Source organism: Megascapheus bottae, chromosome 3 (assembly GCF_031878675.1).
Source record: "Megascapheus bottae isolate mThoBot1 chromosome 3, mThoBot2.hap1, whole genome shotgun sequence".
Taxonomy (NCBI): domain Eukaryota; kingdom Metazoa; phylum Chordata; class Mammalia; order Rodentia; family Geomyidae; genus Megascapheus; species Megascapheus bottae.
The window spans coordinates 59,812,584-59,827,646 of NC_143511.1; the positions used below are offsets into that span (position 1 = coordinate 59,812,584).

The 15,063-nt window shown below is 44.4% G+C and overlaps 1 protein-coding gene across 3 annotated transcripts in view; it reads left to right on the forward strand.

Moving 5' to 3' along the window:
* The window catches only part of Rusc2 (RUN and SH3 domain containing 2), a 53,507-nt gene that overhangs the window by 19,773 nt on the left and 18,671 nt on the right, over positions 1-15,063 (forward strand). Inside the window, exon 2 of one of the 3 annotated variants that reach the window (XM_090330209.1) lies at positions 1,925-2,000. The exons of the other annotated variants lie outside the window; for them this stretch is intronic. The gene's annotated coding sequence lies outside the window, so the exon portion shown is untranslated. The remainder of the gene's footprint in view (positions 1-1,924; positions 2,001-15,063) is intronic. 3 annotated transcript variants of the gene reach the window in all.

The following is a 15,063-nucleotide window of genomic DNA, read 5'->3' on the forward strand; positions in this document are numbered from 1 at the left end:
ACTGTCCTTGGGTTTTGTTTTGTTTTGTTTTTCCTTAAGGCTAATGCTCTACCACTTGAGCCTCAGTACCTCTTCTGGCTTTTTTCTGTGTATGTGATACCAAGAAATGGAACCCAGGACTTTGTGCATGCTAGGCAAGTACTCCACCACTAAGCCACACTCCCAGCCCCAAGAGCACATTTCTTTTTTGACAATGTCATCCCTTCCCTTGCCTTCTCCCAATTTTTCCATCCCATCTCCACCTAGAAGTTGTATAATTCATTTTCAACAGAATGTCCAATGAGTACCATTACTGCACTTGTCCTTCCATTTCTGTGCCTTCCTTTACACTCCCAAAGACATATAAAGGAGTCAGTAGACAAAAAGAAAACCAAAACATCAACAAAGAAAAAAATTTCTTGTTTCCATTTCCTGGAGTTGGTTTCGGTAAATACTATTTGGCATGATCAGGTGCACATTTTACATCTGAGTGACTCAGTGTTTGTAGAGACTGACTGACTAAAGTTATATGGCTGGCAAGCCATGTGCTAGATTTGAACCCAGACTCAACGCCAAATCCATACTTAGGACAAAATCTCAGACAAGGCTAAATTCTAGTTGCTTGCTTTCTAAAATTTTTGCTTAAAAGTAGAAGAACTATGCTCACTTTATTTCTGAAAATAAAACAAATATATTTATTGTCCATAGAAATGGTCTTTGCTGCCACTTGTGAGTGAAGCAGCCTGATGCTCTCACCAAGGACGGTGAACTGAACTGTGGAGATACCTAAAGCGTGCTGGGAGATAAGGCATCTCCAAGAAAAGGCTTCCTTTCTGACAGGAGTCTCAGGGACCATGAATCTATTACTTAGATGATCACATTGGAACTACTTTTCTTGGGGAGGGAGACTTTGATGGCTTCTGGCAGTCATGCGTTGGAAGGGGTGGACCTGAAGGAAAAGATTTCCTTGAAAGGCAGCGAGTCATCCCTCCTCTCTTTCTCTACCTCCCCCTCCCTGGCCTCACAACTGGCTTGTGTAATTCAATCTAGATTCTTCTCATAGTCCACTCCTCTGTGCATATGTGCCCTTTTATTTACGGCTTTGGACCAACTGACTGGATAGCAGCTTGCTAGCCTGTGTGCAGTAGTCCACTATCAGGGGTGGGGAAGGGAGAGAACACGCTCACTGTTTCCTGGAGCCCAGGAGCCAAAGGAACAGCCAAAGGATAGTCAGTTCAACAGTCAAGAAGCAACAAAGCTGATTAACTCGTGCAGATACACAGGTCAGAGCTGTCCAACCAGAGCAAACCTGCCGGGGCTGTCAGCCTCCACCATTGGCTCCTCTGCTCTTGGCTTCTTGCTCCCTTGCACCTCACGTAGGGAGGCTTAAAGTCATGGGCCGGTTTCTTGCTGTGTTCTCCATTCCTTCATCTGAAGAGCTCAGTCTGTCAAGGTAGGAACTAAATCTTCCCTGAATCCTTACAGTCCTCCCCCCTCCCCCTAACCTACATCCTCAAAAGAAATAGGTTTTATAGTAGTTCTCAGTCTTTAGAGATTTGTTACTGTGGCAATTGGAAGCCAGACACCTGAGAGTGTAGGTACATTTGTGTGTCTGCATATCCATGGTGGACTGCAGGAGAGTGACAGGGAGGGCATTTATGAACACCTCACACAAAACCCCTCCCTGGGGGGTCATTTTCATTTGCCTTAAGGTCTTTCAGGAGTTCCTCTCCAGGAACTCTTTTGCTTCTGTACAAGTGCTAAGGAGAAATCAAATATTGGCCTAATGGAGAAAGGCACACACTTACTAGCTGGATATGTGAAGATTTTTTTTTCTAGATGAGCAGATGCCAGAGCAAAGCTAGGCTTATGAGCAAATCTCAGTAGAATGAAAGAAAGCAGTACACAGAGAGGGTCAATGGCTTCTGGCTTGTTCTATTCCTAGGTGTAATTTTCAATGCTGCAATCTACATTCTTTGAATTGGGACCTCAAGAGCTGGAGGCACTGCAGAGGCTGAGAGGTAAAAGACTTGGAACCAGTTGGGGATCCTGCCCTGGTGTTCAATAGGTTTTGAAGGCACCTGTACCTTTTCCTCTCCTAAGGTAGACTACAGACATGGGAAAAGAGGGTCGGCTGACCCCTGGTGGTCCTAAGAAACAGCCATTTAACTTCTTCTTTTTTTTTTTTTTTTTTTTTTCCAGTCCTGGGCTTGAGCTCAGGGCCTGAGCACTGTCCTTGGACTTTCTCAAGGCTGGAGCTCTACCACTCGAACCTCAGCACCACTTCTGGCTTTTTTCTATGTATGTGGTACCGAGGAATCAAACCCGGGTCTTCGTGTATATTAGGCAAGCACTCTACCACTAGGCCAAACTCCCGGCCCCTGTATTTGGCTTTTAAAGGTAGACTTTTAGCTGAACTTTTCTACATGTAAGAAGCCAAAAAACAAAGCAACTGTGCTTCGAAAGAGGATGCTATATTAGGGAGACCCAATAAAGAGGCAGCTGGTGTGTGTGAGGCTAAAACACTCTCAGCATTCTGGCCAGTCACACATGGAGTCCAAAATAACATGAAGCCAGTTAGGAACAAAAGGCTCCTTGGCTAGGAGTGGCTATCCTACCAGGAGGGAAGACACATTACCTCCTGGGAGTTGGCTGTCATTCCATTTGTGGGATCAGACTTCTGAGGCCACAGCCAGGGGCACGTAAGCATCTGACAGCTTGTATGTTTTCTTTGCAACCCAGCCTCAGGCACACACTAGCACCACCAGTGCTTAAATCCCTATATTATTTTAGCATCTTGCATGTGTTTTAGAGAGAAATACTTGTCATGTAGGAAACTTAGAGCTTTCATCTAATCTCATGTCCTCTGAGAACCTTGATAGGGTATAGAAGTTATACAGGCAGACTTTCCAGAATTCATGTACAGTGCAAAGTTTTTTTCTGCTCTGAGAAGTTAAGTCTGTTATTATATAATTTTATAAACACAATGGGAGCTATGAATAAAGAGATGACTTCTATTAGTTAATCCTTTATTTCATTTTCCATACCCCAAACTCCATTTACTCCTGCCTTTGCCCAGAGGTTTCCATAACTACTTCCTCTAAGCCCCAGGTCCCTTGGTGGTACAATTGGGACACTATAATGGGGCTGGGTAATAAGTAATTCATCCTCTCCTGCTTCAAATAGAGAAGCTGTATCTTGTGTTATTAGGGCTAAAAAAAAAAACTTGTTATACATCCTAAAACATAGACAGTTCTGCCCTTCCCTCTCCAGGAACACATTGTCGATGATAATAAAATTATGAGTCCTTCTAGTTGGACTGGACTCTCTGAACATCTAGCCAGTGCCTCACACAAACTAAGAGTGTGATGACTCATGGGATGCTAATTAATTATGCTTCTAAATTGGAAGGGTATAGTGTATCATATTTTGGTTTGTTATGATTTGAGCATTTTTAATCTTTGCTACTAGAATCAATCTGAGATGAAAACATAGTCAAATACAAGTTCTTACTGATGTAGAATATACCTAACTAGAGCAACACAAGCAAAAGTACTTCCTGGGGGCCGGGAGTTTGGCCTAGTGGTTAAAGTGCTTGCCTAGCATGCACGAAGACCCGGGTTCGATTCCTCGGTACCACATACATAGAAAAAAGCCAGAAGTGGTGCTGAGGCTCAAGTGGTAGAGCTCCAGCCTTGTGAAAGTCCAAGAACAGTGCTCAGGCCCTGAGCTCAAGCCCAGGACTGGCAAAAAAAAAAAAAAAAAAAAAAGTACTTCCTGGTGATTCCTAAAGAAGAGTATCCTGAGGTGAAAGGTTAGGAAAATGATTCTTGAAAAAGACAGGGACAAAAATATACTAAAAGTCATGTAGTCTTGTGTAGTTTTCCAGTACCTCTTGCTTTTAGTAATAATTAACAGCCTAGACAAATTTCCTTTTTTTTTGCTGTTACAAAACCAAATAACTGAAAAGGGATAGTAGTGGAAAAATTAACCAAATTCAAAATGTAGTCACTGTTAATTTTTTTGTTTTAATAAAGGCGCTATGGTTATATAAGTTGCTAACCTTAGAATTGAAGAATGTAAAGGAACTCCAAAATACCTTTGTAATTGTTCTGTATATCTGAAATTACTCCCAAACAGTTATTATCTAAAGCTTATACACAGCAAGCCAAGCATGATTGGCTCACACCTGTAATCCTAGCTACTTCAGAGGCTAAGATTGGAAGGAACACAGTTTGAGACCAATGCAGGCACCAAAACAAAACAAAATTCCTGACACCCTCTGTCAATCAATAGCCCCTATCATCCTAGCTATGTTCCTAGCTATAGGAAACTTAGAGTAGGAAGATCAAAGTCTAAGCTGGCCCAGGCAAAGATAAAGACCTTGGCTGGGGGCAGGTTCAAGTAGTAGTGTGCCTGCATAGCAAACTCAAGACACTGAATTCAAACACCAGTACCACCAAATTTAAAAATTTAAGACAAATTTCAAATCTACGGCAGTCCAAACATCAAAATCAATAATACCAGCAATGGACTTAACCCATTAAATTTTTAAAAAGAGTCTTGTAAATAAATGAAGAAATAAAAAGCAAATCATAGTAAAATTCCAACTAATAAATGTATAAGAAATAATGAGAAAACTGACATTTTTCAGCTGTCATAGTAAATGATTCAGACAATCAATGGGTGCTGGAGAAGAAAAAAATGGATGGAATTTTTCTGTGCAGCAGGATATTACAGAGTCCCAAAGTATTCTCCACACACTCTATCTTAACCAAAGGCTCCATTAGCATCACCAGTAAAATATCACTTTGTAAGTTGGATTTAGTTTTGTTTTCCTTTGCTTTCTCTGTATTTTGTCTGTTTCTGTTTTGCTCAACTCTTTGTTTCTTGTGTTAGAGATTGCCATCAAAAGTCTGGTAATCTGGCCAGGAGTTTGGCCTAGTGGTTAAAGTGCTTGCCTAGCATGCATGAAGACCCGGGTTCGATTCCTCGGTACCACATACATAGAAAAAAGCCGGAAGTGGTACTGAGGCTCAAGTGGTAGAGCTCTAGCCTTGAGAAAGTCCAAGGACAGTGCTCAGGCCCTGAGCTCAAGCCCAGGACTGGCAAAAAAAAAAAAAAAAAAAAAAAAAAAGAAGTCTGGTAATCTTTGGCTACTGATTCATGAATGAAGCATTGAGAACCTGATTGGAAATTCTGTGCAAGTGGACAGATACAGCAATCTTTTTTCCTTGAGGGACCTCCAAAGTCTTTTCTCTAGGTGGGGTAGTTCAGTTTTTGCAGAAAATAATCTGCCAGAATTAAGGGTGGGAATAATTAATGTTGATGTTGTTATTATACTAAAATAGAAAGAAAAGTCTGGGAAAATTTATATAGATAATCCAGTTTTATGCAATAGGAGTGTTCTTGTAAATCTCTATAATTTGATATCCTCTGTGCATACTTGCGTGCGCGCGCGCGCGCGCGCACACACACACACACACACACACACACACACACACACACACACACACACACGGCACGCATGCACTTGCTGATCCTGGGGCTTAAACTGGGGATCTGAGCACTCTTCTGAATTTCTGTGATCAAGGTTAGCACTCTACCACTTGAGCCACAGCTCTGCTTCTGCCATTTTTGGTCATTAATTGGAAATAAAAGTCTTACAGATTTGCCTGCTCTGGCTAGCTTCTACCAGCAATCCTCAGATCTCAGCCTCCTGAGTTAGCTAGGATTACAAGCATGAGCCACTGGCACTGGAACCTACCTTAAAAAAAAATCAGATTATACATCTTTTCCAATGCTATTAAGGATTCCTTTTTAAACCCTCTTTTTCTTTTTTTTTTTTTTTACCAGTCCTGTGGCTTAAACTCAGGGCCTGGGCACTGTCCTTGGACACCTTTTGCTCAAGCTAACACTCTGCCACTTGAGCCACAGCACCACTCCTGGCCTTTTCTGAGTATGTGGTACTGAGGAATTGAACCCAGGGCTTCATGCGTAGTAGGCAAGTACCACTAGGCTACACTACGCTCCCGGCCCTCCTTTGTAAACTTTCTTCTTCCAGTACTGAGGGTTGAATTTAGGACCTCTCATATGCTAAGCAAGTACTCTATCACTTAAGCCATGCCCTCAATCCTGTAAACATTAATTTTTTATTTATTTATTTTATTTTTTTGTTGGTCGTGGGGTTTGAACTCTGGAGCTGGGTGCTGTCCCTGAGCTCTTCAGCTCAAGGCTATGGCCCTACCCATTTTCTACTGGTTAATTGAGGATAAGAGTCTCACAGACTTTAGTGCCCCCGCTGGCTTTGAACTGTGATCCTCAGATCTAGCCTCCTGAGTAGCTAGGATTACAGGCGTGAGCCACCGCACCAGGCTGTAAACATTAATTTTTACGGTTCTGTTATATTCTATTGAACACATAAAACACTATTCAGGCTTTTTTTTTTTTGCCAGTCCTGGGGCTTGAACTCAAGGCCTAGGCACTGCACCTGAGCTTCTTTTGCTCAAGGCAAGTGCTCTACCACTTGAGCCACTGAACCACTTTCCTGCTTTTTCTGTCTGTGTGGTACTGAGGAGTCAAATCCAGGGCTTCAGGCATACTAAGCAAGCACTCTATCACAAAGCCACATTCTTAGCCTCAGGCATTTAAAAAATATTTAGAAGATTCTCATTTAATTTATAAGCAGCACTGCAGTGAGCATCACTGTGTAGATAAAGGGATAGGGATATACCGGAAAGGTGCAGCTGTAGCTCTAGGACCCAGATTTCAGATTTAAATGTTTTGTAGACGCGAGGCAAATAAGTAGAGGGTTCAGAGTATAAGATCTTGGCATTAAAGATTATGGTACCAAGCATTTTACCAAGCCTTATCCTTTTGTGTTTCATCATCCTTCTCATTTTTTTCCTCTTGTTCAAATAGGCTATTTGCAGGCTAGGCTAACCTGAAAGCCACTTTGGCTCTACTGTCCCTGCCATTCAGTAGCTTTGTCAAACATCATTGTCACTGGTATCTTACTGTGTGCCAAGGCCCTAGGTTCCAAATTAACACATAGCTCTCTTCCCCATCCCCAAAAAAGTACCCTCATCATGATGTAAATAATAAAAAATAACCAATGCTTATTACCAAATAGGTTGTACAAATAGTTGGTACTAAAAACATGCAGAAGGATTTCCATAATAAAAAGAAAAGCTTCTTAGACAGGAGGTCATTTGAGCTACATCACTAGAGACAGGAGAGACAAGCAAATAGGAGTTGAACTCCAGAGATCTTCCTGATAGGGTGAGTTAAAGTTCAGAATTTAATGCTCGATGTCGTGGCATATACCTGCAATCCCAGCACTTTAGAGGCAGAGGGAAGGAGGATCACAAGTTGAAGGTCAACTTGAACTACATAGTGAAACCAAGGGGAGAGGAGGCATCAAAATTTGGAATCCATTTGCAATAAGAATTTTGAATGCAGTGCTCTGGGGAAATTAATACAAAGCATACCTGGGGCGGGGGGGGGGGGGGGCGGAAATACCAGAGTGAAAGGACTGTAGAGCAATTCACAAGGAAAAGATGAAATAGTGCTATGGCTCAAGAGGTAGAGTGATAGCCTTGAGCAGAAGATTTCAGGGACAGCATCCAGGCCCAGAGTTCAAGCCCCATGACTGACAACAAAGAGAGAGAGAGAGGGAGGGAGGGAGGGAGGGAGGGAGGGAGGGAGGGAGAGAGAGAGAGAGCGAGAGCGAGAGAGAGAGCGAGAGAGAGAGAGAGAGAGAGAGAGAGAGAGAGCGAGAGCGAGAGCGAGAGCGAGAGCGAGAGCGAGAGAGAGAGAGAGAGAGAGAGAGAGAGAGAGAGAGAGAGAGAGAGAGAGAGGAAAGAAACAAGCCTGAACTAGAATAAGATTATAATCCAGTAGGCTACTATCGATTGGATTTTGGAATTTCAGGAAAGATGTAAGATTGAGAAATGAACAGAAAGACAAGAATGGAAAGGGCCAAACATTGCTCAGGGGAAAAGACCTGAGATTCTACTTGCCTACGTTTACATATGGGTTAAGTATTGTTTTATTTAAGAAAGAATGATGTAAGAAGTAGAATTGGGAGGATTGGTGTTATAGAAACCAAAGGGATAAAAGGGTTAGAAGTTGACTAATTTTGTTAGATAATTCAAACATTATAAGTTTAAAAAAGTAACTATTTTATGTAATTCATATAAGAAGACAAATTTCTGGTGGTCACAGTGGGCCAGTGGCTCACATCTACAATAATAGCTACTCAGGAGGCTGAAATCTGAGAATTACAGATGAATTAGCAAAACTCTTATCTCTGGTTACCCAGCAAAAAGCCAGAAGTAGAGGCAAGGGTCAAATGGTAGTGCACTAGCCATGAGTGAAAAAGTCAAGCAGGAGTATAAAAAGAGTCCTGAGTTCAATCCCCAGTACTGACCTTCAAAAAAGGTAGGAAATTCAGTTCTGATGTTGAAGAAGGCATAAGAGGGCACTGTGTGAGGTTGCTGGGTTAACAGCCAATGATGAGTCGACAGTCCCCTCGATAACTGCCGTTCACACAGGGCTGCTATTCTGGAAATGACTAATGCCACTAAAATTGCTGCACTGTTGAGGGGTTTTTTTTTGCCCGGGGGGGGGGGGGGTATGGTCTTGGTTAGTCATGGGGCTCATGGGGCTTCAACTCGAGGCCTGGGCTCTGTTCCTGAGCTCTTCAGCTCAAGGCTAGCGCTCTACCACTTGAGCTGCAACACCACTTTCGGTTTTCTGGTGGGAAGTTGGAAACAGGACTTTAGTGCCTGGACTGGCCTTGAACTGCAATCCTCAGATCTCAGCCTCCTGAGTAGCTAGGATTACAGGAATGAGCCACCATGCCCGGCAAGGGCTTTAAAAACAAAACAACAACAACAAAAACTTTAAATTGATATGACACACCTTTAACCATTTGAAATACACACTCCAATTATTTTCAGTATATTTGCAATTTCACAACTATGAATATAATTTCTAATGTTATCATCATCCACCAAAGAAATTCCAATCTCATTAGCAGTTAGCCCCCATGTCTCCCTTTGTCCAATATCTGACAGCCACTTTTTGTCTCTAGAGATTTTCCTGGCCTAGACTACTCATGTAAATGGAATCAAACAATCTGTGACCTTTTATGTCAGGCTTCTTTGACAAAGCATAGTATTTTCTGGGTGTTATTGCAAATATCAGTACTTTGTTCCTTTTTATTGGTAGTTAATACTTCATTGTGTGTGGATATACTATTTGTTTATCCTGTCATCTGTTGATGAACATTTTGGTTGTTCCTTCATTTTAGGCTGTTATTAATAATGCTGCTGTGAGTTCAATCCCCAGTATTGCTAGGGAAAATAAAGTACAGATACATTTGGGAAGGAGGGGGGTGGCAGCTATTCTGTACATGTACACACTTTTTTTCTCTTGTCATCATTTCCTAAACAAAACAGCATAACAAGTGGTTACATTGACTAAGTACTGTATCTGTTCTAGAGATGAGTTAGGATGCAGGGCCAGAAGTGTGGCCTACTGGTAGAGTGCTTGCCTAGCATGGGCAAAGCCCTGGGTTCCATTTCTTGGTACCACATACGTAGAAAAAGCTGTAAGTGGCTCAAGTGATAGAGCCTTGAGTAAAAGAAGCTCAGGGACAGTGCTCAAGCCCTGAGATCAAGCCCTAGGACTGGTAAAAATAAATAAATAAATAAATAAATAAATAAATAAATATACAGGATGCACACAGAATATACATGAGTTAGATGCAAACATTATGCAAGGGGCTTGAGCATTCACAGGGACTCCTGCTCCCTCTCCCCCCATCCCACCTTCACAGTCAAGGAGAGCTGGCTCCAGTGAACTTTGAGCAGAGCCACAGGCAGGCCACATTGAGAACATCTCTCTGTCAAAGATAATGGCAGAGAGCACTGTCCAGGAAAGTGGAGACAGTGTGTTCACTGTTCAACTGGCTCCTGTTGTGGTTCTATTTGCTTATTCCCTCAGGCTGGCCCTGAACTTGCACAGGGGAGGGGGTGGAGGACTCACAGATCTACAGACAGAAAAAAGATTTCTTTCCCTCTGACATGAAAGAGTCTGTGTCCTTTCTTGGAGGAGGGGCTTTGGGGTCAGGATTCTGCCTCCACTTAAACTTTGCTGCTTTGCAAGGACCAAAAACTGATGTCATCAGCCTAGTTCTGCTCCAGCCACAACTAGGAGATCTGAAGAGCCAGGGGACTGCACTTGATCTTGCATTTGGAGAAGGGTCCTATAGCCCCTTAGTCCAAAGCTCACAGTATTCCACCCTGTGTGTAGAAACCTATCCACGGCCCACTGTCTTCTAGGCAGACCCCACCAGTGTCCTTAGGCAGGCTAGTACTGGGAGGGGTTGAACATCCAGGCCTGAACGTGCGTTTCTGCAGGTACAAGAGGGTGGTCCCTGTGCCCTCCAGTCTGAATGCCAGCCTGGGATTAGCCTGGCACCATGAGGAAGAAAAGACTAGAAACAAGGAATCATTGAGAGTGGGTGAAAAACAGAGGAGGAAGGGGTGAGAGGAAGAAAGGAAGGAAAGAAGGAAGCTTCCAGGCCCCGCGCAGGCTTCTTCCCTGAGTCTCCCAAGGAGAAGAGGGAAGCTAGACCCAGCGCTCCCTGTTTTCCCAGGCTCCATCTTCCAGCACCGACCGCCCGCTCTTCCCTCGCCACTCCCAGGGCTAACGGCCCCGCGGGGACGGGTGGGGAGGGAGGCCGCAGCGCTGAAGAGTGGGCAGGCCTGTGCCTTCCCTCTCCCTCCCCCTCCCCCCTCCCCTCCCCCTCCCCCTCCCTCCTCCCCTCCCCCGGCAGCCACGTCACCGCGGACCGGCGGCCGCGGCACGGCGGGCGATGGGCTGGGATTGCGCAGCCTCCCTGCATTAGCTAGGATGCCATTGTATTAGCCGCAATCCGATCTTAGGACGCCGGCTGGGCCCTCGCGGGCTCCCGGGGAACAGCGCCTCACCGGGCCGGCCGCGGAGGTAGGGCGCGCTCGGGGGCGGGGCGGGGCGGGCCGAGGCCGGCGCCGATCCGCTCGGGGCCGCTCCTGAGGTGGGCTTTGTCTTCCTCACGGGGAGGGAGGGCGCCAGCTCGTCCAGCTCGCGTCTGCTTGGCTCTGGCTCGGGGTGGGGAGAAGCGGAGGCCTGGGCTAATGCTGTGCCTGCTGTGCTGTCAGGAAGGAAAAGATCTGCCTTCCTTTCCGGACACTTAGTGAAGCTGCTTTAGGTGCTGCTGGCAGGGGGAGGGGTCTGGACACAAAGGCTTCGAGGAGTGAGACATTCCTAAAGCCAGGAGCATGCAGGAGCCCCGTCCACAGCTTTCCGTGGCACACTTGCATGGATGGACACACGTGCACACGGACACACGTGTCACGTCTCCAGGGGCTGTGCGAGCCATGAGGCTCCACCCTGGGATGGAGGAAGAAAGAATGTTGACCAGGACGCCCTACAGTGTTTGGGGGATGGACAGTCATTGCAATACTGGGCATCTGACCTGTTATAACCAGCCTTCTACAGATTCAGCTTCGTGGCAGAGCTAAGCAAATGCTAAGCTAACAGTCCTAAATCCTCCCTCCCGCCCTCTTCCCTCAGTCCTGCCCTAGAGAAATCCTAATCAGAAACAAAGCTGGCAGTCCCTGGAGGCTGTCCACAGGGCCTCAAGTCAAGGTCTCCTGGGAGGTGGCTGAAGAAGATGGGATGGCTCCTGCAACTAGCAGGAGGACACTAATGACCAGAGATGGGAACCTTTATTCTGGAGATTTCCTGGCCAACGTTACTTCATTGCAAAGCAAGGCAAAGGGAAATTTTCTGCTTGGATTACTGTTTCCATCCACCATCTTGGTGAAATCAGAAACATAATAGGAAATAGTAGTTCCGGGTGTAACTGTGCTATTGAAAAATACTCTGGAAAGTTGTAGGAATGTGCTTGCTGGGCGGGCGCTCTGTCACTTGAGCCATATCTCTAGCCCCTTTTTCCATTGACAATTTTCACATAAAAAACAGAGTCTGCTGGGGTTTTGCTGCACATAGCAGCCAAGACTGAAAGGAGGAATATGGATAGGGACAGGATACAAACAGGCACAAGACCTATATATTTTGTCTTTTTTTTTTTGGCCAGTCCTGGGGTTTGAACTCAGGGCCTGAGCACTGTTCTTGGACACTTTTTGCTCAAGGCTAGTGCTCGGCCATTTGAGCAACAGTGCCACTTCTGGCTTTTCCTGAGTATGCGATACCTAGGAATCAAACCCAGGGCTTCATGTATGCTAGGCGAGAACTCTACCAGTAGACTACAGCACACTTCCAGTTTTCTGGTGATTAATTAAGAGACTCACAAACTTTAGTTCCCTGGGCTGGCTTTGAACCGAGATCCTCAGATCTCAGCCTCCTGAGTAGCTAGGATTACAGGACACCATGCCCGGCTCAAGATTTTTTTAATAAGTAAAATATTCCACAAATAATCAAACATCTATTAGGTTTCAAGCACTTTGGTAAGTTTTAGAGCTAGGCGGCTCATGCCTATAATCCTAGCTACTTAGGAAGCTAAGATCTGAGGTGCAAGATAAGAAGCCAGATCCAATGGACAAGTCCAAGAGACTTATCCTAGTTACCCAGCAAAAAGCTACAAGCTGAGGTATGGCTCAAGTGGTAGAATACTAATCATCAATGCAAAGTTAATCAAGAACATAAAACACTTAGTTCAGGTACCAGTACTAGTGCGTGCACATGCTACAGACATACACACACACACACACACACACACACACACACACACACACGGGACCCAGAATTGATTATGTCACAGTTTCTAATCTGAAAGGCTGATATGTAAACATAACTGTCAGCACCCTCCAGCCAAGGGCTCTTCTATTTCCAGATCTTTTTTCTTACTCATGGTTTAGAGACTCAGCTAACTAGGCTCTAGATCTGCACATCACTGCTTTCCCTATGGATGTACTCAAGTCCCACTAATGGTTCTGGGGCCAGAATCATAAGTTCTTGTATACATATATTTATGAGTGTCTCTTGAAAATGATGCTTTAAAAGGGCTGTAGCCCAGAGATACTCTTCACATTACTGCTATCTATGCAAAAACTTCTCTGTACACCTTTTACTCTAGGCCAAAGAAATCCCTTACTTAAAATATTGTTTAAGCCGGGCCCAGTGGCTCACGCCTGTAATCCAAAAATGGGAAAATGACAGTTAGCAAAGAAAGTGTGAGAAGACCTGCATTTTGAGGTCCTGTTTTTCCAAGCAAAAAGGAGTGATCTTTAGGGAAAGTCAAAGGACTCAGGAGGCTGAGATCTGAGGATCGCAGTTCAAAGCCAGCCCAGGCAATTAAGTTTGTGTGGTTCTTATCTCCAGTTAATCACTAGAAAACAGAAAGTGGTGCTGTGGCTCAAGTGGTAGCCTTGAGCTGAAGAGCTCAGGGACAGTGCGCAGGCCCCGAATTCAAGCCCCATGACCCCCCTACACACAAAAAGAAATGGTTTAAAATTTTTGCAGACTATGTATTTAATATACATAAATTCAAATTTACAAATAAAACAATAAGTTAATGCAGAATTAGAATTGGCACCATTAATATTTTATGTGTATCTCAAATTTTTTTCCGTGCATATAAACATTAACATTAAAATGTACTACTTTTGGGGCTGGGAGTTTGGCCTAGAGGTACAGTGCTTCCCTAGCGTGCATGAAGACCCGGGTTCGATTCCTCAGTACCACATACATAGAAAAAGCCAGAAGTGGTGCTATGTCTTGAGGGGTAGAGTTCTATCCTTGAGAAAGCCCAAGGGAAGTTCTCAGATGCTGAGTTGAAGACCCAGGACTGGCAAAAAAAAAAAAATCTCATGAACTTTCCTGCCCAGGCTGGCTTTGAATTATGATCTTCAGCTCTCAGCCTCCTGAGTAGCCAGAATCAGAGGTGTGAGCCACTGTGCAGACTTCTTTTTGTTTTTGTTTTTGGGTCGTTTTTTTTTTTTTTTTTTTGCTCATGCAGGCATGAATCCTGGGCTCCAGCTCTTCCTGACTTAGCCTCCTGAAACCACTCAGCTTCCAATAGCCAAGATCACAAACTGTGCAGCCACACCCTGCTGATAGCATACATTTTTACTTTTCCTTGATTATTATTGGAATATGGGGGTAGTGCCAAATTTTCAACTTCCTGCTGCTCTTACAGTGTTTAACTAAAGGCTTTCTTTCATTCTTCTTCCTCTTTTTTTTTTTTTTTGGTCAGTCGTGGGACTTGAACTCTGGGCCTGGGCACTGTCCCTGAGCTCTTTAGCTCAAGGCTACCACCCTACCCCTTGTCAGCACCACTTATCCTTTTCTAGTGATTAATTGGAGATAAGAGTCTCAAGGTCTTTAGTGCCTAGACTGGCTTTGACCTGCAGTCCTCAGATTTCCGCCTCTTGAGTAGCTAGGATTAGAGGTATGAGCCACTGTGGCTGGCTAGCTAAATGTTTTCTGGGTAAAGGAACAGCTAGAGAAAGGAGTGAAGGGAAAATTATTTCATGTTTGTCCTAGCAAAACCCTAAAAATCCTTGCTCTCTCCCAGATGACGTATTTATGGCTGTTCCTCTTACCTAACTTCTGCAAAGACCCATCCACCTCTACTGCTCAGCACTCCTCTACATTTTTCCATAAATTTTAATCTCCCCTCTGTCCTCTCCCTCCCCCCACTGCAGCTCTGCCTATAGTTGGTACTCTACTACTTGAGCCACAATGCCAATCATGCTTTTTGCTGGTTAACTGGAAATACAGTCTGAAGGTCTTTTCTGCCCAGGCTTTCTCCAAATCAAGATTCTCAGATCTCGGGTGCTGGGAGTTTGGCCTAGTGGTAATGTGTTTTTCTAACATGAACAAAGACTGGGTTCGATTCCTTGGTACCCCATACATAGAAAAGTGACTCAAGTGGTAGAGCTCTAGCCTTGAGAAAACCCAAGAACAGTACTCAGGCCCTGAGTTCATGCCCTAGGACTGGCAAAAAAAAAAAAAAAGGATTCTCAGATCTTAGCCTCCTGAGTAGTTAGGATTATAGGAAAAAGCCAC